This window comes from Colobus angolensis, unplaced genomic scaffold, assembly GCF_000951035.1.
Source record: "Colobus angolensis palliatus isolate OR3802 unplaced genomic scaffold, Cang.pa_1.0 Scaffold26, whole genome shotgun sequence".
In the NCBI taxonomy this organism is placed as follows: Eukaryota; Metazoa; Chordata; class Mammalia; order Primates; family Cercopithecidae; genus Colobus; species Colobus angolensis.
The window spans coordinates 7,069,227-7,095,903 of NW_012115821.1; positions in this window are offsets into that span (position 1 = coordinate 7,069,227).

Genomic DNA, 26,677 nt, shown 5'->3' on the forward strand with positions numbered 1-26,677 from the left:
GAAAGAAAGAAAGAAAGAAAGAAAGAAAGAAAGAAAGAAAGAAAGAAAAGAAAGAAAGAAAAGAAAGAGGAAAGAAAGGAAAGAAAGAAAGAAAATAGGATAATGCTTATGAAGTGCTTAGCACAGAACTTGACATATAGTAAGCATTCAATAAACCTATTAATATGACCTGTTATTGATTACCTCTTCTTTATACTTTTCTATGTTAAAATTTGTATCATAAACAAATATTGCATCAGAAACTTCTTTTTCAAAGAAGAGCGACTCCTAGGTCGCTACCTGATATGCTCTGAAGCGAGAATGAGGCAACTCAATGGCACGTGGAACTGCTCATTGAAATCTCACGTTGCCCCTCAATTCTAGAAGCCAGTGTCTTCGCAAATGATAATGGGAGGATTTCCTGTTATGTTAAGTGCTCCCAGAAGGTCTAGCCTTTCTTGAAATAATTCTCTATTTGAAGGATCTTAGAGAAATTCATTCTTCCTAGGGGTCCGTGTGGAGGCTGATTTTACCCCTAAGGCTAGTACCAAGAAGGACCACTCCTCCTACAAGTGTTGACCTGTGGACAAGGCTGGTTGCCACCATCTTCATGACATCATGCACTAAGTCCTCTGAGGCTGGAGGGTACGGGGTGCTGGGGGCTCCAGAAGAAAAGAATGCCTGGAATGGTAATGATGAAATTATGCTAGGAAATGATAAAGTGATAAATAAAGGAACTTCCAGGAAGCCCTACGGATCCATTTGAGGCTGAATGTGAGAAGGGAACTAAAGTTGCAGCATATAGGTCAGGCTGCAGCACTCTGGGGCTTGGTAGACGGGACTGGCAAAAGCAGGTGTGAGCACGGCCCACACTTAAGAAAAAACATGACAGTTAGGGCCAAATGGGAAGGAAAGAATCATGGGAGATGACTTACTAAATATATTTTTTGTATCTTTTGATAAGCAGACTTATTTACCAATGTCTAGTGGATAATGCCATGCGGCAAGTGGAAACAAAGCCAAGAAAACAGTCAACCCAAGCCAGAAATCCATTGTATACTGCCGCATGTTAGGACCACTACGGTCTCACAGCACAGAAAATAGCAAAACGGTACCACAGGCCCAGCTCCCAATTCCTGGAGAACTTCTACTCGTCACCCTGGAATGACTTAGTGAGGAGCATTAGTCCAAGCTAACCTTTAAAAAAACAACATGAACAAAATATTCTTTTGTCAATTAAGGTAGTCATCTCTATCTCTTCTACTTTCTCTTCTATCATTTTATCCTTTTTTTTCTGCTATTAAACTATAACTATCATTTAAAAGTTTGTGTACAAGTCCTCAGATGTCTGTACTTTATTAATATTTTTTAAATTTTTAATAAAGGAACTGAATGATGTGATAGAACCTGCACTAGAAAAAATAAACTTTCTTAGTCAATAAAAAATGTATCGCTAACATTATAGTTAATGGTTAAACATTAGAAGCATTCCTTTTAAGGAAAATATAAACAAATATTGCTCTTGGATATTATCCACATTTAATATTAATTGGACATTCTAGTCAACTGAATAAGACAAAAATAAAATATATCAAAAGTAAAATGGAAGATACAAAGATATTTATTCTCATATGATTTTTAACTTTGCAAATCCAGGAGAATCTGCAAACTAGTAGTAGTTAGAGAGTTCAGTAAATTTTTTGGATAGAGGATCAATATACAAAAAAATAGTGTTCTTGCTTTAACCAATTAGAACACTTAGTAATACCCCATTTAAAAATCTATACAGTCCTTTGAAGCAAACCCAAGAAAAGATATGAACGACCTTTTAAAAAATAATTCTAAAATTATTGAAAGATATAAGACAATCCTAAGTGAGAAATCACATTATGAAATAACAAGACTCAATATCATACCCATATCAATCCTCCTCAAATTGATCTATACATTCAATGTAATACAAATTCAAGATCTGTTTAATAAAAGGGATTGTTAAGTTCCTGTACTTAATAAGGCTGTACCACTTTTACCTCACCTCTTCTTAAAAGTCAGCATGTACTTGTCATGGGATGCTCTTTATGCTCTTTTTTTTTTTTTTTTTTAAGGGTACAGATAGATTGATACTAAAAAGTAGCCTCTTGTTCTCTTGCTGCCATTGTAATTGTTTCCAAATAACATACAAATATTTAGAAAAGATTGTTTCTCAGATCCCCAAATTCATTGTAATTCTCTAGCTGTGTTGAGAAGATTGACTTCAAAGAGAAGAAAAGTAATAGTTAAAAAAATGCAACTATCATTTTTTAAAAATAAAAACGTCTTTTTGGATCTATGAGAGAATTCTGCCGTAAAGATAATAACTAGCATTTAGAAAACACTTTCTATGTGTCAGGCAGTGTGCTAAAAGCCTCATGTAGATTTTCTCATTTAGACCTCAAACTAATGTGTCATTATTAATTAGTCTCAATTTATTTGTGAGAAAAGGGAAACTTGGAAAAATTAGGGAACTAGCAAGGTCACCTAGCACATAACCAACTTGAGGAACAAAGAGTCTAAAAAACAGCTGGGTTTTTAAATACAAAGTGCCACCGCCTGTTAAGCATAATTCCCCATATATTGCTTGTATTAGGAAACAAGATAAGTTGGAGATTAAGAGACTTATATCCTCATCCAAGCTGGATAGCAGTATACTCAGAGGGTTAGTTCTGAGTCCATCTGTTGATGCACAAAAAATGTATTAAGTGCCTAATATTCATAGGACACTAATAGAAGTACTGGAAGAACATATAGTCCCTACCCTTTAGGAATGGACAGCCTTTTAAGGGAGGGAAGGGAGTGTAGTAGTGACTATTGTTTTTCCGGAGCAACATCTATTTAAGTCTTACAGCCTCACTTGTGACTTTCTTCATGCACAAAATCTCATGTGAGTATCTTATTCTGAATGGTTAATACTTCCTCCTCTTGGCAGTGACAGAACTGAAAATTCCCGAGACATTTCCCATTAACTGTATTAAGCATTCAAGACAAATGCATTGGTAATTCTGCTCAAGGTACACAATTATTACATGGGAATTATTTATGAAGCATGATGTCAGCAGATACAGTTTTGAGTTAGAACTGAGTATGAAAATCTTCAGGTTAGAACACAGTGTTGTATTATTTAGTGCCTTCCATTTTTAGAGGAGAGTGAAAAATGTAGTTATTTAGACTTTTGAAAATGTGGATGTTTTTAAAAATGACTGTGACTATGAATTTTATTCTAGAATTATCCTTTGATATCCAAAAAAGAAACACACATTTGGGTTACTTACTTATCTGTAGACACAGCAAATTATATGATTTCTTCACCCTAGTTAAGTCAATTCTAGTCATGGTACACATCATGCATTTGTGGGCTGGCTTCTCTCAAGTACTTATTATGAGGTTAGCTCATCCTCTGGGCCAAAACTGTTTTATGGACTTCCTCTGAACAAAGCGTTATTTTGCCAAGTCAGTCACAGGCCACTGCTTGGTTGTGTCTCAGGTCAGGAGGTGGCACATTCTTTTATGACCAGGCATAAGGTCATATTCTCATATCACAGATGCCATATATCATATTCTAGATCAGTGGCCCTCACCCTGGAGTGATTTTTCCCTCCAGCGTACACTGGGTAATGTCTGGCAACATTTTTAGTTGTTACAATGGGGGTGGAGGTGGGGAGTGCTCCCAGCATCTAGTGGGTGGAGGCCAGGGCTGCTGCTAAACGTCCTGCAGCGCACGGGACAGGCCCCCACAGCAAACACTTATCTGGCCCAAAATGTCAGTAGTGCTGAAGTCAAGAAACACTGCTCTGGAAGGAGAGCATGGCACAGTCAGTTAAAATTCTTTTTTCTTTGTTAGTATGTACATGGAATACTAAGAATATTTAATACATTTGAATTTAGGATTCAAGCTACATTGTCCAATGTACTACATAACTTGAACCCATGGCAGGGCAGGTTAGATATGTGAGAAGGGCTTTCCTAATCGATTTAACCTGCCCATGATCTTTGGTCATGGCATGGAGACCAACCATAGAATGAGCCTTTCCATTTTTAGAGGGCAGGATTTTCCTAGAGCCTCACTCTTCTCCTTTCCCACTGCAGCTCTGTCCATTCAACACAGATCCTAAGGATTGTGTTCAATTTAGGATTGAACACAGTCCTAAGTGTGTTGTTGTTCAACACAGATTTGTTCGGCAGAATTTTATGTGATGATGAAAACATTTTCTGTGTGTCCTTTCCAGTATAGTAGCTTCTAGCTACAAGCAGCTATGGCATACTTGAAATATGGCTGGTATGCCCGTGAAATGAATTTTTAAATTTTATTTAATTGTAGTCCATTTACATGTCAATGTAAAGAGCCACACATGCTACTGGCTACCATATTGGACAGTACAGGTTTGACCTCTTCACACCTCTCTAGGTCAAACTTTCCTTGGAGATGAAGTCAGGCATAGATTGTCATCATTGTCAACTTCCTCCCATTTTGTTTCTGAATCTTTGGAGAGGGATATTTGGACCCTGAGAGGGAAGGTGGACAAAGAGATTCCCATGTGACCCAGCCTCCAAAGAAATATCTGCAAAAAAAAAAACAAAAAACAAAAAAAAATCAGATATTTTGAACTCCCAAAGTTAGATTCTTTGAATTTACAAATCTGTATGATCTATAACCTGTCTTCTATAAGTAATTTTGCTAAAAGTTTCTCCCTCTGTCTTAGACTTAAGTGATTATATGAGTACCCTTCCATTACAGTGATGGAGCCTGGTTCTTAAAGAAAAGACTGGGTCTTCCAAAAATAAGAGATTGTTATTCCAACAGAATTAGTGAGGGCATTATATTTTTCCTTCTCCCTTTTCCAGGAACATTCTTTTAAGTTTGCCTCCCCAATCCCAGCCTCCCTCTCATGTCCCCCCCATCACTTTCACCTTTTTCTTCCTTTCTCTCTCTCTTTCTCTCTTGTTCTTTCTTTGATCACAAATCCTCTACCACTCAGCCCATGATTATTTCTTCTACTTTAAGAAAAACCTTCATTAAATACTCTTTGGGATTGCATGTCTATGCCTAACTAACAGAAAAAAATTATTTGTAACTGTGCCATCTCCCCATACAGGGTAAGATACATGGTTGTCTGGAATTGTTAGTTTGGGTCCTCTGAGAAGCAGACACTATGGCAGGATTAGATGTGCAAGCATTTTACTGGGGGAAATGCCTGTGAAGAAAAATGGGGAGGAGCTGAAAGAGGCAGAAGGAACCATGGAACTGCACACAGGTCTGACCTTGTGAGAAGAGAGGGAAGGAAGGAAGACTGTGTAGGAAAAGTCTAGACTACAGTGCTCTTCTGCAAGGCTGAAGAGGGATCCTCCAGCAAAAGCTGCCCATTAGAAGAGCTCTCATATCCCAGAATGAGTCTGAGTGTCTGCTGTGCCCAGTTACTGGCTAAGAGCCACTGGGAAGAATGGCCTCAGGCAAATATGCAGTAGGTGGCTTAGAAGTTATAGCTGGTGATCAATGACATCTGTCTTCCATGAAGTACGGGGTCTAAGAGGTACGTGGCCAGCACATCTGGGTTAGTCCTAAGCTGTCCTGGACTTGGAAAAAACAGACAGGGCTGCTTATGCCATGAGCTGCATCCAAGAAGTGTTTCATGACTGATAGGGTAAAATACTTGTTAGTTTAGAGGAAACTTATAGAATATTTTTGGCCATTCTCTTTCCTACATTGTACATTATGAGGTACTTTCAGTTTTTCCCAGTCTCCAGGCTCTTGTTCATATGTTCCTAAACATACACATTCTTTCTGCCTGAAGTGAGTCTTCTGCAACCATTTCCCCAGACCAGTTGCGTGAAATTTCCACTAAACTTCTCTGCACAGGAGAGTACTTCTGACTCCCCGACTAAAGTAGATGCCCTCACATCTCTCTGGAATTCTTGTAGCCTAAGTTATTTTTCTGTATTTAATATTGTCCTTTTGTCTACTAAATATATCACTCATGAAGCCATAAGCTGTAGCCGTCTCATTTACCATTGTATTCCCAGGGCCAGGCATAGAGCTGATTAATATTTCTTGAATGAATGAATATGTTGTGCAAGATGTGCTAAAGTAAAAAAAAACAAAACAAAATGATGTATAAGACAGTACTCACTTTCAAAGTTTTTACAATCTAGGATAGGTTTCTCAGCAGATGATGGTGCAAAACTATCAAAATTACTGAAATAACTGAATTAAAGGGCTTTTCAGAAGACTTAAGGCTTTAATTTCCTAAGTCAAGAATTGTATAGCCAGTAGTTAAAATTCTACCAAGTTAAAATCTTATGAAGCCCATTTTCTTTAAAAAAAAATTTGTTTTTTATTATACTTTAGTTCTAGGGTATATGTGCACAATGTGCAGGGTTGCTGCATGTGTATACATGTGCCATGTTGGTGTGCTGCACTCATTAACTCGTCATTTACATTAGGTATTTCTCCTAATGCTATCCCTGCCCGTACCCCCATCTGACAGGCCCTGGTGTGTGATGTTCCCCACCCTGTGTCCAAGTGTTCTCATTGTTCAATTCCCACCTATGAGTGAGAACATGCGGTGTTTGGTTTTCTGTCCTTGAGATAGTTTGCTGAGAATGATGGTTTCCAGCTTCATCCATGTCCCTACAAAGGACATAAACTCACCCTTTTTCATGGCTGCATAGTATTCCATGGTGTATATTTGCCACATTTTCTTAATCCAGTCTGTCACTGATGGACATTTGAGTTGATTCCAAGTCTTTGCTATTGTGAATAGTGCTGCAATAAACATACATGTGCATGTGTCTTTACAGTAGCATGATTTGTAATCCTTTGGATATATACCCGGTAATGGGATGGCTGGGTCAAATGGTATTTACAGTTCTAGATCCTTGAGGAATCGCTACACTGTCTTCCACAATGGTTGAACTAGTTTATAGTCCCACCGACAGTGTAAAAGCATTCCTATTTCTCCACATCCTCTCCAGCACCTGTTGTTTCCTGACTTTTTAATGATTGCCAGAATGGCTTAAACTTTCTAAAATCACATAGGCATATTCTCCAAGTCTGTTCCTGGATAGTCAAGGTTTCCTGACCTCAGGGGCATCTCAGTGAGGGCTGCTACAAAATTCTTTCCTGCACACAACTCACCCAAGTTCCTGATTGCCCTGGCCAGAACTTCCAACACTGTGTTGAATAGGAGTGATGAGAGAGGGCATCCCTGTTTGTGCCAGTTTTCAAAGGGAATGCTTCCAGTTTTGGCCCATTCAGTATGATATTGGCCATGGGTTTGTCATAAATAGCTCTTATGATTTTGAGATAAGTCCCGTCAATACCTAGTTTATTGAGAGTTTTTCGCATGAAGCATTGTTGAATTTTGTCAAATGCCTTTTCTGCATCTATTGAGATAATCATGTGGTTTTTGTCTTTGGTTCTATTTATATGATGGATTACATTTATTGATTTGTGTATGTTGAACCAGCCTTGCATCCCAGGGATGAAGTGAACTTGCTAGTGGTGGATAAGCTTTTTGATGTGCTGCTGGATTCGGTTTGCCAGTATTTTGTGGAGGATTTTTCATCGATTTTCATCAGGGATATTGGTCTAAAATTCCCTTTTTTTGTTGTGTCTCTGCCAGGCTTTGGTATCAGGATGATGATGGCCTCATAAAATCAGTGAGGGAGGATTCCCTCTTTTTCTATTTATTAGAATAGTTTTAGAAGATATGGTACCATCTCCTCTTTGTACCTCTGGTAGAATTTGGCTGTGAATCTATCTGGTCCTGGACTTTTCTTGGTTGGCAGGCTATTAATTACTGCCTCAATTTTAGAGCCCGTTATTGGTCTATTCAGTGATTCAACTTCTTCCTGGTTTAGTCTTGGGAGGGTGTATGTGTCCAGGAATTTATCCATTTCTTCTAGATTTTCTAGGTTTATTTGCATAGAGGTGTTTGTAGTATTCTCTGATGGTAGTTTGTATTTCTGTGTGGTTGGTGGTGATATCCCCTTTATCATTTTTACTGTGTCTCTATGATTCTTCTCTCTTTTCTCCTGTATTAGTCTTGCTGGCAGTCTATCTATTTTGTTGATCTTTTCACAAAACCAGCTCTTGGATTCATTGATTTTTTGAAGGATTTTTTGTGTCTCCATCTCCTTCAGTTCTGCTCTGATCTTAGTCATTTCTTGCCTTCTGCTAGCTTTTGAATGTGTTTGCTCTTGCTTCTCTAGTTCTTTTAATTGTGATGTTAGGGTGTCAATTTTAGATCTTTCTTGCTTTCCCTTGTGGGCATTTAGTGCTATAAATTTCCCTGTACACACTGTTGTAAATATGTCTCAGAGATCCTGGTATGTTGTGTCTTTTTTCTCATTTGTTTCAAAGAACATCTTTATTTCTGCCTTCATTTCGTTATGTACCCAGTAGTTATTCAGGAGCAGGTTGTTCAGTTTCCATGTAATTGTGTGGTTTTGAGTGAGTCTCTTAATCCTGAGTTCTAATTTGATTGCACTGTGGTCTGAGAGACTGTTACGATTTCTGTTCTTTTACAATTGCTGAGGAGTGCTTTACTTCCAACTATGTGGTCAGTTTTGGAATAAGTGTGATGTGGTACTGAGAAGAATGTATATTCTATTGATTTGGTGTGGAGAGTTCTGTAGATGTCTATTAGGTCTGCTTGGTGCAGAGCTGAGTTCAAGTCCTGGATATCCTTGTTAACTTTCTGTCTCGTTGGTCTGTCTAATGTTGACAGTGGGGTGTTAAAGTCTCCCATTATTATAGGGTGGGTATCTAAGTCTCTTTGTAGGTCTCTAAGGACTTCCTTTATGAATCTGGGTGCTCCTGTATTGGGTGCGTATATATTTAGGATAGTTAGCTCTTGTTGAATTGATCCCTTTACCATTATGTAATGGCCTTCTTTGTCTCTTTTGATCTTTGTTGGTTTAAAGTCTGTTTTATCAGAGACTAGGATTGCAACCCCTACTTTTTTTTGTTTCCCATTTGCTTGGTAGATCTTCCTCCATCCCTTTATTTGAGCCTATGTGTGTCTTTGCATGTGAGATGGGTCTCCTGAATACAGCACACTGATGGGTCTTGACTCTTTATCCAATTTGCCAGTCTGTGTCTTTTAATTGGGGCATTTAGCCATTTACATTTAAGGTTAATATTGTTATGTGTGAATTTGATCCTGTCATGATGATGTTAGCTGGTTATTTTGCTTGTTAGTTGATGCAGTTTCTTCCTAGCATCAATGGTCTTTACAATTTGGCATGTTTTTGCAGTGGCTGGTACTGGTTGTTCATTTCCAGGTTTAGTGCTTCCTTCAGGAGCTCTTGTAAGGCAGGCCTGGTGGCAACAAAATCTCTCAGCATTTGCTTGTCTGTAAAGGATTTTATTTCTCCTTCACTTATGAAGCTTAGTTTGGCTAGATATGAAATTCTGGATTGAAAATTCTTTTCTTTAAGAATGTTGAATATTGGCCCCCACTCTCTTCTGGCTTGTAGAGTTTCTGTGGAGAGATCCACTGTTAGTCTGATGGGCTTCCCTTTGTGGATAACCTGACCCGTCTCTCTGGATGCCCTCAACAGTTTTTCCTTCATTTCAACCTTGGTGAATCTGATAATTATGTGTCTTGGAGTTGCTGTTCTCGAGGAGTATCTTTGTGGCATTCTCTGTATTTCCTGAATTTGAAAGTTGGCATGTCTTGCTAGGTTGGGGAAGTTCTGGATAATATCCTGAAGAGTGTTTTCCAACTTGGTTCCATTCTCCCCATCACTTTCAGGTACACCAATCAAACGTAGATTCGGTTTTTTCACATAGTCCCATATTTCTTGGAGGTTTTGTTTGTTTCTTTTTGCTCTTTTTTCTCTAAACTTCTCTTCTCATTTCATTTCATTAATTTGATCTTCAATCACTGATACCCTTTCTTCCACTTGATCAAGTCACGTAGTTCTTGTGCCATGGTTTTCAGCTCCATCAGGTCCTTTAAGGTTTTCTCTATGCTGTTCATTCTAGTTAGCCATTTGTCTCGTCTTTTTTCAAGGATTTTAGCTTCCTTGTGATGGGCTCAAACATTCTCCTTTAGCTCGGAGAAGTTTTTTATTACCAATCTTCTGAAGCCGCCTTCTGTCAACTCATCAAGGTCATTCTCCATTCAGCTTTGTTCCATTGCTGGCGAGGAGCTGTGATCCTTTGAAGGAGAAGAGGCACTCTAGATTTTAGAATTTTCAGCTTTTCTGCTCTGGTTTCTCCCCATCTTTGTGGTTTTATCTACCTTTGGTCTTGATGATGGTGACCTACAGATGGGGTTTTGGTGTGGATGTCCTTTTTGTTGATGTTGATGTTATTCCTTTCTGTTGTTTGTTAGTTTTCCTTCTAACAGGAAGGCCCCTCAGCTGCAGGTCTGTTGGAGTTTGCTGGAGGTCCACTCCAGACCCTGTTTGCCTGGGTATCACCAGCGGAGGCTGCAGAACAGCAAATATTGCAGAACAGCAAATGTTGCTGCTTGATCCTTTCTCTGGAAGCTTCATCTCAGAGGGGCACCCAACTGTATGAGGTGTCAGTCGGCCCCTACTGGAAGGTGTCTCCCAGTTAGGCTACTCCGGGGTCAGGGACCCACTTGAGGAGGCAGTCTGTGTGTTCTCAGAGCTCAAACACCATTCAAGCCCACTTTCATAATAGATAAAACTAATATTAATAAATGCTTTGTCTGCATATAAATGAATATTCCTAGGAGAAGAGTTTTATTTATCTTAAATTTTCATTTTTTCAATAATTTAAGCTTATTTTAGATCTGTGGGTACATGTGTAGGTTTGTCACAGGGGTCTGTTATATGATACTGAGGTTTGGAATATGAATGATCTCATCACACAGGTAATGAGCATAGTACTATACTCATAGTACTATGCCAAGTTGTTAGTTTTTCAACTGTTACCCACCTCTAGTAGTCTGCAGTGTCTACTGTTGCTATCTTTATGTCTATGAGTACCCAGTGTTTAGCTCCTACTTATAAATGAGAACATGTAGTATTTGGTTTTTGTTCCTGCATTAATTCACTTAAGATAATTATCTCCAGTTGCATCCATGTTCTGCAAAGGACACGATTTCCTTCTTTTTTATGGCTGTGTACTACTCCATGGTATATATGTAGCACATTTTCTTTATCCAGTCAACTGTTAAAGGGTACCTGGGTTGATTCTCTATCTTTGCTATTGTGAATAGTGCTGCGATGAACATAAGTGTATGTGTCTTTTTGGTAGACTGATTTATTTTCTTTTGAATATATACCTAGTAATGGGATTGCTGGGTCAAATGGTAGTTCTGTTTTAAGTTCTTCGAGAAATCTGGAAGGGTAATTTTAGATGGCATTAAGGAAAGTGACAGTAATAATTGCATTATGTTAGTGATACCTTCTTGACCACTGAATCTGGCCCTGTCCCAAGCCAACCAATTCTCTTTTGCTTTTTAAGATGGTTTAAAATAAAGTTTCTGTTACAACCAAGTAGTGTGCTGAATGAAACACAATAGAAAGAGTTTGAATTATTTAGGAGTATACATTTTTTTTAAGTATAACATTGACAGGAGATATTAACATGTAAGTAATGAATGTACTAAAAATCATGGCATAAATAATAATCCTTTATAGCTTCATAACTCTCCATAGTTTACAGAATGCTTTCACATACAGTCTGTTCACAGTTGCTATATAAGATGGGCAGTGATTGTCTCAACTGAAGACACAGCTTCATCCAGAAACTTCTTCAAAGTCAATGAAAGTAATGTGAACAGTCATCATCAAAACCCAGCTCATCTTCCTCCTAACACTTCCATTAGTTCCTAATGACCTTTTGCTAGAGACTCCATGAATCAATGGTTCTAGGTTGCTATGACCATCTAACAAAAAATACAAGTAAATAATATATATTAAGAATAATTCAATTGTATATGTCTATGTTTCAGTGTAAGGTGAACAATACAAAAAAAGTTATCTGATAATCTAGACAACATTCATGTACAGCTGCCATTTTTTAAAAACCTGGCAAAAACTTCCAAAAGAAAATATTATTAGTCCTTTTAAAGAAGTGCTTAACTAGCAGTATTTAGCTTTGATCTCATGATTCAAAGTAAACTCAACAACTTTTCTCAAAGAACCAAGACTTTTAAATTAAATCGTTGGCTTCCAAAATCTTGGCTGAGAAATCTGACATGGTAAACTATCTTCTGCTCTATTTATCTAATGTGAAGAGATGAAGGTCCAGGATGAAACCTGGCAGGATTTGAACCCAAAGTTCTGGGAAGTCTAAATGAGCCTAAGACTCTGTTTGGCGGAGAGTTGTTCCCCCTGGCAGGGAAAACACACAGCTTTAAGCCTGTTGATACTGACAAAGCTTTTTAAGATAAGGGATTAAAATGCTCCCTAAAAGCAGAAACTCTTGGTGTCTGCCTTAATGCAACAGGTAGATAATTCCAAAACACTTCTGAAAAAGGTCTTTGTTTGGGATACTCTCCCTGGAAAGGAACAAGGAGCTTATTTATCTGTGACCGAAAAAGAAAAGAAAAGGGCAAGCAAGCAACTTCTTTCCTTCTTTAATAAGAGTAAGGTCCAGAGAGAGAGACAATCTCACACTACTCTGAGAAACAGTTAAAAGCAGGCAATTTTCTCCTCCCTCAGGCTCTGTGGTTAGGTGGTTAGAGTCTGAACCAAGGAGAAAGACTAGCAGCTTCTGTTCACAGCTTAGATAATCATTTCCTGTTTGTCCTTAGGCAGATTGCCTCATCAGTTTCAGGAGCCTTGATTAAGAGTGTCTCAATTTACCCATCTAAAATAATAGCTGTTTCATCAGGGATATTGTGGGGTTTAATTAAAGCCTGTGAAGGGTACTGAGATCCTCAGATAAGACTCTGTGTAAACACTAAATAATGTATGTCTGCCTATACACAGGTATAAGCTAGGCCTGCAAAATTGAATTTATCTGACAAAATATTTTTTCATCCCATCAACATGCCTCACACTAGTTTTGTTGCCCTAGACTTAGAACAAAAATTCCTTCAGGCCAGTATTCTCCAAGAATTGCCAAATGCTTAGATAAGGTGCCTTGGTAAAGCTTAAGTGTCCCGGCCAACTTTAGGTTACCTGCCTTCTTACGATGTTTTTCAAACCTCAGGTATCTGTTTCACAATTTCATAGATTTTACTATTTCTGCTTACCACCTTTACCATTGTTTAATATTTTCCAAATGGGATACTTCTTTGCCTTAAAATGCCTTATAAAGTTTATTTAGGGCAAAAATTTCATATGACTATTGGTCACAGAAAATGAGTGTTTTCCAGTAGCAAAGACATAGAATCAACCTAAATGTCCATCAATGGTAGACTGTATAAAGAAATTGTGGTACATGTACAACATGGATTACTATGCAACCGTATAAAAAGAACAAGATCATGTCCTTTGCAGGAACATAAATGGAGCTGGAGGTCATTATTATTAGCAAACTAATGCATGAACAGAAAACCAAATACCACATGTTCTCACTTATAAGTGGCAGCTAAATGATTAGAACACATGGACACAAAGAGAGGAACAACAGACATTGGGGCCAACTTGAGGGTAGAGGGTGGGAGGAAGGAGAAGATCAGAAAAAATAACTGTTAAGTACTAGGCTTAGTACCCAGGTGACAAAATGATCTGTAAAACAAACCCCTGTGACAGAAGTTTACCTATTTAACAAACCTACACATGTACCCCTGAATCTAAAATAAAAGTTAACGAAAAGAAAACAAGTGTTTTCTAATATACATTAAGTACATATCTATTCAAAATTTTAAAAGTTTATTCATGTTACTTAAAAATTATCTTGCATATCAATAGTTTATGCATATCATAGTTTGATGAAGTAAAAAGTAAAAATCATTCAAAATTGTGTATAATCTCTGGATGATTTATATTTTATATATATAATACATTTCGATGCTATTCTTTTTGGCAGCTTTATCAATGAGCTATTGTAGTTTAACGAACTACAGAGGCTTAGAATAATAATCATTTATTATTCTTTAAGGGTCTGTGGGTTGGCTGGGCAATTCTGCTGTTCTGAGCCAGGTTTGACTGATCTTGGCTGGCCTTGGTCATGTGTCTGTGATCAGCTGGCAGACTGGCTGAGGCTGGCTGGTTTAGGATGGCCTCAGTCACATACCTGGTGATTGTCTAGCTCTTGTCTTAGGGCAATGCAGTGACTGGATCACATGTCATTCGTCTTTCAATAGACTATGCTAGATGTTCCCAGATAGGGTTTAGGGTTCTAAAAGAAAGCAGAAGTTGCAAGGCCTCTGAAGGACTAGGTTTGGAAAGAGAACCACCTAGCCTCTCCTACATTTTACTGGCTAAACAAAATTACAGTGCCAGTTCAGAGTGGTTATGGTGGGGTCCAAAACTCATTAGGGTTCCATATTCCTCCTAATTTTCCACCAAGCCATCCCTAGGCTGCAGTCCTTATCCTCATGGTCCAAGTAGCTGCTGGAGTTCAAGCCATTACATGCTGAGTTTGACCTGCAGGAGGCTGCGGGAGGCTGGATAATGGTCCCTCAAGACAGCTGTGTCCTAAGTTTTACAACCTGTGGATGTTATCTTATATGGCAAAAAGGATTTTGCAGATATGATTAAATTAAAGATCTTCAAATTGAGAGTTTATCCTCAATTACACAGGCAAGCATAATGCAACTACAAGTGTCCTTGTAAGAGGGAGGGAGAGGGAGAATTGATTGTAGCAGAGACAGTAGGCAACATGATGAGCAAAGTAAGATACGACACTGTTGGCTTTGAAAATGGAGAAAGGAGACAAGTAATGCAGCTCTAGAAACTGAAAAATGTAAGGAAATGAATTCCTCTCTAGAGTCTCCAAAGGGAGAATGTCCTGCTGACACTTTGATTTCAGCCCAGCAAAACTAATTTCGGACTTCTGGACTCTAGAACTGTAAAATAATAAATCTATGTTGTTTTAAACCACCAAGTTTGTGGTGAGTTGTTGTAGCAGCCACAGGAAACTAAAGCAGAGGCTCACTAGATGTTCCGTATAATACTTCCACTTTAACTCATTGGTTAAAATTTGGTTACATGGCTACATATAGCTATATAGCTACAAGGGTGCCTGAGAAAGGCTTTTTTTTTTTTTTTTTTTCTGGGTGCCATTAGTGCCTACTAAAGAAGAAGTGAATGATGTTAGAAAACAACTCATCATGTCTGCCACAGATGGAGAGATAGTACTCAAAGTAAATTCAATATATAGTGAACATTTAACAAATGTCAGGTATGTTCTGGGTTCTGGTTATACACCGGTGAACAATAGAGGCAAAATTCCTGCTCTCATGTAGTTCATATTCTAGAGAGGGAAGACAGAAAATGAACAAAGCTATAAATATATAATGTAAAATGGTGATGTATGCTATTAAAGAAATAAAGCAGGGGCTGAGTATAGAGTTGAGAGATTCATGACTATTTTGGAAAGGATTTTACAAAAGAATATGAGAAGCATCCTGTCATAAGATAATAGGGTGTAGCAGGCCAGGTGGTCAACTGGATAGAAACTGCTGTGCCTAAAGGTATTTGAAATCAAACTTAGAATCTGCTTCCAAAATGACAATGTGAGGAGCTCTGTGACTCTTGGCCCAGTGGAACAACCATAATTGATAAAAATTATTTTTTTAAGAAGCTAAAGTCTCTGAAAATTATTATAATGGCATGCAACAGATGATTAAATAGTTATTTTTAAAAATCAACTAAATCTTATTAAGAACAGTGAGCATCTGTAGCATTTGAGTCATGACACACTCTCTCCCTATCCTCCCTCCCCTGCCCCAAAGTTCAATGTGGCAGAAACTCCATTCCAAACTGATGTGGCCAAGAAGATAGGGTACCCTCCTCTCTAAGCTCCAAGTCAAGGGGTGTAGAATCTTCCCTGGAGGGGCAAGTTTTAGCATTTCTGATTCTCCTGTGCTCTGTCTTATGGAGGCTAAATTCCAGGCAAATGTGAATGAGAGGCTGGGGGATTCCCTTTCTCTACTCAGCCCCCAGTCACAGGGCAGAGGCTCTACTCAGTTACAGCAAGCTGAGAATACTATAGCTCAGATGATACTCACCCCACATCTCTCATAGGTAGAGGTTTTATGCCAGCTGCCAGCAGAGGCTAGTCCAGAAGACCAGAGGCTACTTCCCTCACTCAGTGTCCTGCTCATAAAGCAGGAGTGTCTCTTCAAGAGAAATGAGCCACTGTTCCCAACCCCAGCTCCACAGAATAGGTACAGATGTTTTGCCAAAGGTGATAGGCATAAGAACAGAGTTCTGAAGTCTTCCTCATAGGAACTGATTTTATTTGGAAGAAAGTGTGGGAAAGAAAGTTCAAGCCTAAGGGTGATCTCAAAACCTTGGAGATTTTTAGTGGTAAGGAGGCTGGTTGCAACATGAGAGCAACAAACTAAACCATAAACCAATTAGTTTATTGAAGAGAACCAGGGAAAAAGCTAAGAAGAGACTTACTTGGGTCAGAACAAACCTCAAAGACTGGATTTAAAGCCTACCCTTGCAAAGGGGCCTGAATTTATTTACATCAGACTATGGGGCACTTTATGCTCTAGGACATTGCCAAGAAATAATAGAGCAATAAATCAGCAATTAGTGGAGCCTAACAGCTGGGTGTGATACCAACAGAAGCAGACAGCTTAACAGAAAGTTCAGAAAAAGAGATAGTGAAAGACAGCCCTACTAAAAACACTGTCATCCCAGTTTAACTGTGGGCATGCCCAAGCTTCTTAGTAAAGAGCAACAAAGTTGAGAAGCCTCTGACAAGTCTGATGAAGAAAAAAAAGAGACAGACAGAAAACACTGATGACTAAATTAAAGATCGGAGGAGTGGTTATTACCACTAAATTCACAGAATAAAAATGATTACAGACATATATTATGAACAATGGTATGTCAGCAACTTAGGTAACCCAGATGAGATAGACAAATTCCTAGAAATATACCAAGTACCACAACTACTCAAGAAGAGATAGGAGAGCTGATTAGATCCATAAAACACAAAGAGATTGAGTTCAGGAGTAACAAAGTTCCCACAAAAAAAGTCCAGAACCAGATGAATTCACTGGTGAATTTTACCAAAACTTAAAAAATTGATATCAATTATTCACCAAATTCTCCCAAAATATGGAAGAGAAAGGAACATTTCCCAGATCAGTCTATGAGGGCAGTATTACTCTGATATTAAAATCTGACAAAGACATCACAAGAAAACTACAGACCAATACTTCTTACGAATATAGACACAAAATATTCAACCAAATACTAGCAAACTGAATTCAGTAATATATAAAAGGGGTTATATTCCATAACAATGTGAGATTTATCCCAGGAATGCAAGTTTGGATTGACATCTAAAAATCAATTAATATAATGTACTATATCAGTAGAATCAAGAACAGAAAACATATAAGCAATTTGATAGATTTAGAAAAAGTATTTGACAAAATTCCAAATCCCTTCATGACAAAAGCAATAAGAATAGAAGGATATTTCCTCAACCTGACTAAGGGCATGTACAAAAACTCCACAACAATTTATTTATTTATTTATTTAGACAGAGAATCTTACTCTGTTGCCCATGCTGGAGGGCAATGGTGTGATCTCAGCTCACTGCAACCTCTGCCCCCCCAGGTTCAAGCAATTCTCCTGTGTCAGCCACCGGAGTAGCTGGGATTACAGACATGCACCACTGTGCCTGGCTATTTTTTCTATTTTTAGTGGAGATGGGGTTTCATCATGTTGGCCAGGCTGGTCTCAAACTCCTGACCTCAAGTGATCTGCCCGCCTTGGCCTCCAAAAGTGCTGGGATTATAGGCGTGAGCCACTGTGCCCAGCTGCTAACAATATATTTAAAAGTAAAAGATGGAAAGCTTGCCCTCTAAGATCAGAAACAAGACAAGAATATCCACTTATGCTATCTCAACCTTATACTTGAGGTTCTAGTCAGTGACATTAGGCAAGAAAAAGAAATAGAAGACATTCAAATTAAAAAGAAAAAGTGAAACTACTTGTATCAGCAGATGACATGATCTTGTATATAGAAAACTCTAAAGAAACTATTAAAACTAATAAACAAGTTCAGCAAGCTTGCAAGACACAGATCAATATGCAAAAATCAACTGTATTTGCACACTGTAGCAGTGAATAAACTAAAAATGACATTAACAGATTAAGTCCATTTACAATAGCATCAAAAGAGTAAAATATTAAGAAATAAATTTATGAAAGAAGGACAAAACTTATACTCTGAAAAATTATAAAACACTGTTGAAAGAAATTACAGATAACCTAAATAAATGGAAAGTGATCCCATGTTCATGGATTGAATTCCTTAATATTGTTAAGATGTCATTACTCCCCAAAATGATTCATAGATTCAATGCAATGCTTTTCAAGATCCAAAGTAGATTTTTTTTTGCAGACATTGACAAGGTGATCCTAATGTTTATATAAAAATTCATGGGATCCAGAATAGCTAAAACAAGCTAGTAAAAAATGAGAAAAATGTTAGTGTACTCACATCAATTTTAACACTTGTTACAATGCCAGTAATCAAGACAGTCTGGTGCTGGCATACGGATAAACATATAGATGAATGGAGTTGAAATGAGAGTCTGGCAATAATCCCTGACATTTATAGTCAACCGATTTTCTACAAAGGCATCAGAAGAATTAAACAGTAGTAAGAATAATCTTTTCAACAAATGATGTTGGGAAACTTGATGTCTGCCTGCAAAAGAATTAAGTTAGCCCTTTCCCTCACATCTGACACAAAAAATAACTCAAAATAGGTCACGGATCTAAAAGTAAGAGTTAAAACTATAAAACTCTTAGAATAAAATAATTCTTGTAACTTTGTTAAGCAATGGATTCTTAGGTGTGACACCAAAAGCACAAGCAACAACAACAAAATAACTTGGACTTAATCATGATTAAAAGCTGTTTCACTTAAAGGACACCATTAAGCAAGTGAAAAGACAACCCACAAAATGGGAGAAAATATTTGCAAATCATATCTCTGATAAGTGACTTGTGCCTAGATCATATACAGAACTCTTACAACTCAACAATAAAATGACAACTCAGTTAAACAATGGGTAAAGATGTGAATAGACATTTCTCTAAAAAAGATATACAAATTGTCAATAAGCACATGCAAGGATGCTCAACATTATTAGTTATCAGAAAATGCAAATGAAAATTATAAAGAGCTATCAGTTAACACCCATTATAATGGGTATAAAAAAATTACAAATAATAATGTGTTGATGATGATGTGGAGAAATCAGGATTCGCATACACTACTAAAGAGACTTTAATATTTTGAAGCTGCTTTGAAAAGTGGTCTGGTAGTATCTCAAAAGTTTAAACTTAGAGTCACTATATGATCTAACAATTCTACTCCGAGATGTATACCCAAAAGTAATGCAAACATATTCACACAAAAAGTTGTATACATATAAATGTGTATAGCAGCATCATTCATAATGGCCAAAAAGTGGGGGAGAAATATCCAACAATTGAAGAAAGGGCAAATAAAATGTGGTATATCCATATGATGGAATATTATTAGGCCATTAAAAATGATAACATGTTACAGCATAGATAAACCTTGAAAACATGCTGTTAAATGAAGGAAAACAGTCAAAAATGCCCACACATTGTAAGATTTCATTTATGGAAAATATCCAGATAGGCAAGTATATAGAGACAGAAATTAGATTAGCCATTTCCTAGGCCTGTGGAATTTAGTTAAGGTAGATGGGGAGTGACCAATCACTGGCACAGAGTTTCTTTTGGGGGCGATTAAAAGATTCTAAAATGGACTGTAGTGATGGTTACACAACCTTGTACATATACTAAAAACCATTGAGTTTTATGCTTTGTAAAAGGGTGAATTGTATCTCTTGTGAATTACATGTAAGTTTATATATATAAGCGAATATGCTAGCCAAAATAAAACTAAATGAACTACAATAACAAAAAACACATCTGGGGTTATATTCAGCCCATGCATAACCAAATTGTGGTACCTAAGATAGAGTCTTTATAGGATCCCCTTCAACTTCAGGATGTTCATTTTATGGCAGAAAATCATGACCTAGGAATAAGAGGAATTAATATTTGGTATACAAGATGAAGAAGAGATTATATTTATTCAGCTGACTAGCCTTAAAGGAAAACAAGGAATAAAAGCTATGCATAATTGACCAAGCAGAGGAAAAGAAAGTTGGCTTCTAATCCCAAACTTAACACAACATGGTCTGAAGACTAAAATTTTCTCCATGGTTGAGAACACCTGATCTTATGAACCAAGAGGCAGGAAGGGGTTTCTTGGGAAGAGCAAGCAGTTCTGTGTTGATCAGGTGTTCTCAACGATGGAGAAAATTTTAGTCTTCAGACTATGTTGTGTTAAGTTTGGGATTAGAAGCCAACGCGGTTTAGAAATAGGAGTCCTGGCTAGGTGCAGTGGCTCATGCCTGTAATCCCAGCACTTTGAGAGGCCAAGGTGGGTGGATCACAAGACCAACCTGGCCAACGTAGTGAAACCCTGTTTCTACTAAAAATACAAAAATACAAAAAAGTCAGCCGGGTGTGGTGGTGGGTACTTGTAATCCCAGCTACTCAGGAGGCTGAGGCAGAGAATTGCTTGAACCTGGGAGGCAGAGGTTGCAGTGAGCCGAGATCATGCCACTGCACTCCAGCCTGGGTGACAGAGTGAGACCCCATCTCAAAAAAAAAGAAAAAAAAAGAAAGAAAAGAAAAGAAAAAAGAAATAGGAGCCATTGGTTCAAATTCAGGTACTGCCAACCATTATTATAAACTTGGACTTACCATCCCCAGGCCTCAGTTTCCTTGTCTATAAAAGAAGGCAATCGTTGCTATTCTGAAAACTTGTTGGGAGGATTAAATAAATATGGTTACTAAGTGCCTGACATATTAATTTCCACCTAATTCACTAGCATGGATCCAAATCTACCATCCTGTTCTATATTGTCATTTCTCTCTTTTAAAAAATTCACTATGTACGGTCTTTCTGTATTCTAGGGGAAGCCTAATTCGTTATCAGCATAAGAGTATGTGATTTAGAAAATAGTGTTATTTCATCTAAGGGAGAAAGAAGAATTCTCTATCACCACCACTACTACTACCAAATAGCACCAACCTGCTGCCTCTGTATTTCTTTCTTTTCTTTTTTTTTTTTTTTTTTGAGATGGAGTTTTACTCTGTCACCCAGGCTGGAATGCAGCAATGCAATCTTGGCTCACTGCAACCTCTGCCTCCCAGGTTCAAGAGATTCTCCTACCTCAGCCTCCCGAGTAGCTGGGATTACAGGTGCCCGCCATCATGCCTGGCTAATTTTTGTAGTTTTAGTAGAGACGGGGTTTCAACCTGTTGGCAAGACTGGTCTCAAACTCCTGACCTCAGGTGATCCACCTGTCTCAGTCTCCCGAATTGCTGGGATTACAGGCGTGAGCCACTGAACCTTTAGATTTCAAAATAATTTGGGATAAAGGACAGAAAATGATTTCCCTGAGAAAAATAAAACTCAGCTTTGAACCTGTAAGTTTCCTAAAGAATAATCTGGTATAAAATCCTGTGCATGCAACCAAGTGCTGCAAAGGAGAAGTACAAGGTGTTGCTGGAGAATATAGAGCAGGATGACCTAACTTTGCCCACCAGGGTCTTAAAGGAGCTGCATCACCATTTCTGCTTCTCCACTGCTCCCCACCGAATGGTTGGAAACTGGCCTTTTTGAAGTTGGTCTTTTAAACAATCATTTGCTGTCTTTAAAAAGTTTTAAATGGCTGTCTCAGTAAAAGTGAAATCAATATTCTTTCAGCCCTGGCTTTTAGCAGATAATGTCTCCCCATAAATCATGAGCATAATGACACTGGAATAATTCATCATCTCATTACATTTACAGATGATGCGCCACATTGTTCTGAAGCGAAGGTTATCTTCCCTGCCTGGGACTCCATCCAGAAACAAATAAAAGACCAAGGAACCTGATTATTTCATGGTCCGTTTATAGAAGTTGTTGTGGATCAGTTTTCTGTCTGTCAGCTACCTTTTCTTTATAGTCCTTCTGTGAACTCACTGCAGGGATATATCCTTCTAGCTCAAGACTTTCAATAACCTTTAAAACTTTATTGTTGAAGAGGTACTTGTCTAGGATGAAGATGTTCTGTGGGCTTCTTTTTATATCAGTGCCAGATCTAAGGTCATTAGTAAAACAGTCAAGGATTTATTGAGCAGCTACTATTTGTGAGGTTATGGCACTGGATGCTGACATGTTCTGTTCTCGTTGAATGTACCATCACGGGGGAAGATGATCAAGAACTCTTTACAAATAATCATACTATCATTGCTAGTGGTAAGTACTGGGGAAGAGAGACAAAGGGTGCTATTAATAAAAGAACCTCCTAACTGAACTGGTGGGGCATGAATTATAGAAGACAGCTCTAGAGCGATACTTAAGGTAAGAACTAAACATCAGGTATATCATATCTGTGGACTCAATACTTGATGAAGGACTGGATGAATGAACAAAAGCAACAACAGAGAAGCAAGGGAATGGATAAATAGTTCAGATAATGGCTCTTAATGTCAACGACTGATTCTTTATCCAGTCAAAAAGAGCTGAATTGGTAACTGTCAATGAAGATTCGTGTAGACCTGTGGCATTATCCCTTTAGTACAAAACCTTACTATTTATACAGACTGCTGAAGTCCTGGTTTGGGTAAAGGCTTCAGAAGTAAACAGACTTGAGTGTAAAGTTCAGTTACCATGTTTGCTTAATTCCACTGAAGCTTTTAGTGATAATTTCTGAATCTCAACTTCTTCAACTGTATAATAGGGATAATAAGACCTCTTAAGGCTGCTGTGAAGATTAAAAGAGAATATGTGTACCAATGCAGGAAGATACAGGGATTAAGAAGCTACGCTGGGTTTCCTAGCAAGTTTTGTTTGAATCCCTGCTGGGCTACTACCTAGCCATGTAACCTTGGCAAACAGCTATTGTTTAACATAACATATAAGTTCCATAAACTCACTGCATTATGCTAAATTGGGCAGTACAAATCACAGGGCTTATGAGGAAAATGGGGCTCAGGGCACAGCACAAAACAACTTTTTCAGTGACATGTTTAAAAAAAAGATAGAAACCTAATGTTAAAAGAAAAACTTTAGATAATTAAATTTAATAGAGTTTATTTCAGCAAAGAATGATTCATGAATTGGAAAGCCCCCAAAATTTGACTTAAATAATTTTACTACAGAATGAGTGTTACTTCTTGGTGAACAAGGGATTTGACTTGTTGCACAGGAGAGCTTGAGAGAGCTTCATGCAGCAATGTGGGCAGTCAGTATTTATAGACAGAGTAAGGAAGTGAGGTATAACAATAGCTTGATTGGTTACAGTTCGGTAGTTTGCCTTATTTGACATGGTCTGATCATTTGGCAGCCTGTGATTGACTGAAGCTCAGCTGCTATGATTGGCTGAGACTCAGCCATTTGTTACAAGAATATACTTGTAAGTTAGGTTGCATTTTGATACGTGCAGACTCAAGATATGGAGATAGCTTTAGGCCAAATTTAATTTAACACTAAAGAAACAGTAGACAACTTTACACTTGATAAATAGCTAAAAAACAATATCAAATACAGCAATATATAAATATGGCACTCCACCTGGAAAAAGACCTAGGGTTTGCCTATGGAAGTGGGGTGGAAAGGGTTGCAACTTGCAAGCTACTGTGAAGTGGCAGGAGCTGGTTATCTGGAATCCTAGGGAAAGTTGTAGCACCAGATGAGGATGGTGTGGCTCATAACGCGCATCAACCATGTTGGAGCAAACGTGTGTTGTAGCAGAACCAGATGTGCTTATCGTTGCTCTGCCTCAGTTCTCTCATCTGTAAATAAAAATGATCGTGGCACCTGCCTTGTAGGGTTGTTATAATCATGATTACACTAGATAGTTCCAGGTAAAGTGTTTAGCACTGGGCCTGGCATATAGGTTTGGTGTATTTCCCCTGGGCATTTATGATTTCATATTATGTTAAATTTGACTTAAAGAATTTTCCTAGAGGGCTGAGTGTGATGGTTCATACCTGTAATCCCAGCACTTCGGGAGGCTGAGGCAGGTGGATTACTTGAGGTCAGGAGTTCAAGACCAGCCTGGCCAACATGGTGAAACCTGTCTCTGCTAAAAATACAGAATTTAATCGGGTGTGGTGGCAAGTGCCTGTAGTCGCAGCTACTCAGAAGGCTGAGGCAGGAGAGAATCTCTTGAACCCAGGAGGTGGAGGTGGCAGTGAGCTGAGATCGCGCCACTGTACTCCAGCCTGAGTGACAGGCGAGACTCTGTCTCAAAAAAATTTTTTTTCTTTTTACTAGAGGATAAGTGTTACTTCTTGGTGAGCAAGGAATTCAGCTTGTTGCGCAGAGCCTGACAAAGGCTCACAAACCTACACAGTCATGATACCTATGCAGGGTCTCCTACTCCTTTTTCTCAAACGGGCCTGAGAGGGGAGACTGAAGACCATTTCTTCCTGAGGAGTAGGCAGGGAGGAGAAATGGCAGCCATGGCTCCCTAGACTCAAGGAAGAGACTAGGACCATAGGTAAGTGTTTCCAGTCCACCAAGAGAGTAGTCCTGTATTAGCCATCGCCTCTGTTCTAGCTGTTCCTGTGCATGGTGCTGGAGTTAAGTCATATAACCTCCCATTAGCTGTAATCCACTTCTTGGTGACTCTCCAAACTGAACCTGAATTCCAGAGGTTTCCCTATCAGTTATCACGGTTGGCCCAGCCTGCCCTGAAACCCAGAGAGGTAATTTCATCTTTCATCTGTCCTCCTTCCTGAGTGTCTGCAGACAACTGGCTAAGAACAGATATGAGGGGGCCAGGGCATGACTCACATGGTTTGTTTGGCTGAGCTAGAGAACAAAGGAGACCGGCTTGCGTGAGGAACATGAGAGTTGTTTGCAGGACACTCCTGAGGCATCAGTGCAGGCAGCTGTGTGAGCTTCTCTGGTGTGGTTTGCTTCCAACTAAATCTCCTACAAGCTCCTGAGTCATATACTCCTGAGTCTGCATGTTTCTTCTCCATGGGTGTCTACTCCCACCTGTGTGCTTGGAGGGTATAGTGCTGCCTCCTCCTTAGCCTCCATCCCTGGAATGCCTTCTGTTATAGGAGAGACCCCACTCTCCTTCTAAGAGTGACCTTAACCCCTACACCTCCATTGCCACCTTCTATTGTCACTCCTGGCTCTGAATTCATCCCTTATGCCCTTACCAATATCCCCTTGACACTTCATCCTGTATGTCTCTGGGACCCCAAGTTCTTTGATCATTGTCTTTTATTGTACCCCCACCTCCTGTCACTCAACTAAGAATAGAAGGGTGGTGCGGTTAAGAGCATAGGCTTTGGAGGCAGACAAATCTAGGCAGGAGTTCTTCCTCTTCTGCTTATAAGAGGAAAGATAGTTCACTTCTCTAAGAATTAGCTTTCTTATCTGCAAAATGGGAATAGTAGTGCCTGCCTCCTTGGGGTTTCTGAGAATTAAATGAGTAATGTCTGTGAAATTCACAGAATAGCAGCTGACAGATTAAATACTCTATTAATGTAGCTGTTGTTATTATTAAGATGCTTAACTTCTTATGAACAGTGGCAGTGGCATTGCAGAGCTAAATCCACACAGTAGGAAATTTACAACTCTTTATCCAGTGAATGAATTATCACTCATCATTAATGTTGAGTGTTCAGTTCATATATTTTTATATGAATGATGCATTCATTCCATACATTTTTAACAAACCATACTTACATTTGTCTTTTATTTTTTATTTTTTAATTTCAATAAATTTATGGGGTACAAGTACAATTTTGTTACTTGCACAGATTGCGTAGTGGTGAAATCAACACTTTTATAAAGGGTATCCATCACTCAAATAACTTACATTGTATTCATTAAATAATTTTTCATCATCCACTCCCTCACCCTTCTGAGTCTCCATTGCCTATCATTCCACATTCTACATCTGTGTGTACACATTATATATGTATGTACATACATATGCATACATATACATGCATATATATTGGTGTGAGCAACACCAACAGACACTCTGAATGAGAATGGGTGTAAATTTGTACAGTGAGAATTACATCTAGGTGGAGAAATGACTTGGAATCTTGAGTTACAGTCTGGATTGCTCCACATTTACATTTTCATATATCCCAGAAGTATGAAACCCATTTCCTCAAACTTTAAGCTTTATTAACTCAACCTTGTTCCACAAGTGCCTCCATAGAACTGTGTAGATAGAAAATACTAAAAAGACTTCTTTCAAGGACTTTTCTGTTGATTTGGGAGAATAAGGCATGTTCATATGGCTTTTAAATATCAGTATAGGTTAGCATATAATTAGTTGTTGATATGAACCCTAGAAATAATCAATGTAACGGGAATTCAGAAGTAGGAGAGTTCTGGTCCAGCTAGCAGGCGAAAGGCAGGCCATGTTGAAGGTGAGAGACTATATGAGCTCTATAAGGGATAAAGGGTGTATCTGGGAAGAAAGTGAGACTAGGGCATCCCTTGTGGGGACAA